The sequence below is a fragment of the Myotis brandtii genome, unplaced genomic scaffold (assembly GCF_000412655.1).
Source record: "Myotis brandtii unplaced genomic scaffold, ASM41265v1 scaffold1510, whole genome shotgun sequence".
NCBI lineage: Eukaryota > Metazoa > Chordata > Mammalia > Chiroptera > Vespertilionidae > Myotis > Myotis brandtii.
In genome coordinates, this window is record NW_005355462.1 from 198,514 (window position 1) to 201,223 (window position 2,710).

At 48.7% G+C, this 2,710-nt stretch overlaps 1 protein-coding gene across 1 annotated transcript in view; it reads left to right on the top strand.

Moving 5' to 3' along the window:
* The window catches only part of GABBR1 (gamma-aminobutyric acid (GABA) B receptor, 1), a gene marked incomplete at its 5' end in the record, with an annotated part of 25,568 nt that overhangs the window by 12,667 nt on the left and 10,191 nt on the right, over positions 1-2,710 (top strand). The gene's annotated exons all lie outside the window — the stretch shown is intronic.

Here is a 2,710-nt window from a genome sequence, read left to right on the forward strand (position 1 = left end):
GCAGAGCGGGGGGAGTCCCTGCCTGTTGGGGTGACTTTCTGACATAGTGATTACTTTGAACTGCAGATTGGATAGACCTGGAGGCGGAGGACACTCGGGAGGCCCAGCGGCCTGCCCGGTAGCCCAGGTTGGAGCTTGTCCTGATATGTAAGGCTGTGGTTTCATCTCCGGTCAGGGCACATGAAGAAGCATTCCAAGGATGCATATATAAGTGGAACAGCAATTGATGTTTCTCTCTCTCACTCGCTCTAAAAAATCAATTACAGTTATTTTTAAAAGCCTCAGCTGCTGCCGTCCTCTCAGCGGCACTCTGCGAGGCCTGGGCGCCCGGGCACCACAGGGCTCGGGGACTCGGCGCAGGCGCCTGGCGGTGGGTCCTGCTGCCACGCACTACGTGCACCTTCAGGCAGCTGAACTTTCCGGTGCCAGTTTCCTTATTTCTAAAAAGGCCATACACCTCATTTAAAGGCTAAGTAAGTGACACATGTACCTGAGAAAGGTGCCTGTTACAGACAATGTGAACGTTAGCTATTGTTATTACTATTAACAGTGCTCTGTGTAGGAAGGCATGGTATTAATGACACATTTCAACAAAAGAATTAAGAAATTTGGTGATTTGAAGGAGTCTAAGGTGATTTTAAGGATTTAATCTTATGTGCTGGGAAGTGTTAGGGAGTGAGGAAAATTGAGCTTTTAGTTTTAGGTATTATTTTTTTATAGTTTTTAAAAAATATATTTTTATTGATTTCAGAGTGGAAGGGAGAGGGAGAGAGAGAAACATCAACTATGACAGAGAATCATTGATTGGCTGCCTTTTGCACGTCCCCTACTGGGGATCGAGCCCACAACCAGGGCATGTGCCCTGACCAGTAATCGAACCCTGACCTCCTGGTTCACAGGTAGATGCTCAACCACTGAACCACACCAGCTGGGCAACAAATACTTTGTTTTTCTTTTAAAGCTATTCACTGAGCAATATCTTTTTTTTAAAAAAAATATATTTTTATTGATTTCAAAGAGGAAGGGAGAGGGAGAGAGAGATAGAAACATCAAAGATGTGAGAGAATCATTGATCGGCTGCCTCCTGCATGTCTTCTACTGGGGATCAAGCCCAAAACCTGGACATGTGCCCTTGACTGGACTCAAACCCAAGACCCTTCAGTCCGCAGGCCGACGCTCTATCCCCCGAGCCAAACCAGCCAGGGCCTGACTTTATTTCTTAAAGCAGCTCAAGTTCACAGCGAGATAAGTGGCAGGAGCAGAGATTTTCCACATGTCCCTGCCCTCACACACACACACAGAGCCCTCGCTGTCAGCATGCCCGAGTGGTCACTGATGCACCTACATTGACACATCATTTCCACCCAAAGCCCATAGTTTTATGAGGGCTCACTCTTGGAGTTGTGCATTCTGTATTTCACACACACACACACCCCTCATGAAATCATACAGAGCATCTTCAGTGCCCTAACCAGTGGACATCTATCTGGGAGGGCACAGTGCTGGGTTCTGAGGAAGGAGAGAGGGGTGGAGCCTGGTCCTGTCCTCAAGGGCAGGAGAGCCAGCCTGTCTGTCTGCAAAGCCAGGCTGTTCCCATTGCACCACACTGCCTGGCTTTGCGTTTTCTACTCCTTTGTGTCCAGAAAGTTGAATAGAAAGAAAAGTGGGCACGGCATGGGTTTTTTTAAATATATTTCATTGATTTTACAGAGAGGAAGGGAGAGGGATAGAGAGCTAGAAACATCGATGAGAGAGAAACATCGATCAGCTGCCTCCTGCACATCTCCCACCGGGGATGTGCCCGCAACCCAGGTACATGCCCTTGACCGGAATCGAACCTGGGACCTTTCAGTCCGCAGGCCAACACTCTATCCATTGAGCCAAACCGGTTAGGGCGGGAATGAAGACTTTTATTTGTTCTTCATTCATTTCCTCATTAGAGTGAGTGTATGTTAATATATTCAGATCTAATCCAGTGCCCATGTCTAACCTGTGTCTTGCTGAGAAGTCGCCACTGGGTGTGGTTTTAGGAGGTAGGGAAGGGCAGGTGTGATTTTCTCCTTTATGTGGGAGCCATCTCCAAACCCTTCCAGGAATTCACCTCTGGTCATCTAGCTAAGTGACTGCCAGGTATGGAAACTCAGGTCTCTGACCCATTTCACGACAGAGGTAAAGGAACTGTCATTCTGTTACTTAGCTTTCTTGGAAAAAGAAGATTTCCAAGAAAAAGAGGGCTGGAAGGGTGTGGGTAGGGGTTGAATAATAGACCTTGAAGCTTAGGGGATGTCTGCGAGTCCGTGAACTGCAAGCCTGCGGGGTAGGAGTCCGGCCCTGAGAAGGCTCCCTGGGACAGGCCGCGTGAGGAAGCTGTGGTGCCACCGCCGCTGGGTCTTTGGGCATCGGAGGGGCTGTTTGGCCGGTGAGCTCTATTGGGAAGGTTGGAGCTGAGAGCACAACCATTCTCTTGCTTTTCTCTCCACATTCTAACCTTCACCATTTATCATGCGGTGTCAGCTCTGTGTGTAGTTCTGAGCAGCTGTGCACATGAAGGTGTTGGTCCCAGCTGCTCCCCGCCCTAGTCTAGTGGCTTCAGGTGTAAAACAGACACGGGTGTAGCTCAAGGTTTTATGTGTACATTTGCTCGACCTGACAACATGAACGTAAACCATCTATTCAAGTCGAGATGGGGGAACCAGAAGCGGTGTTACCC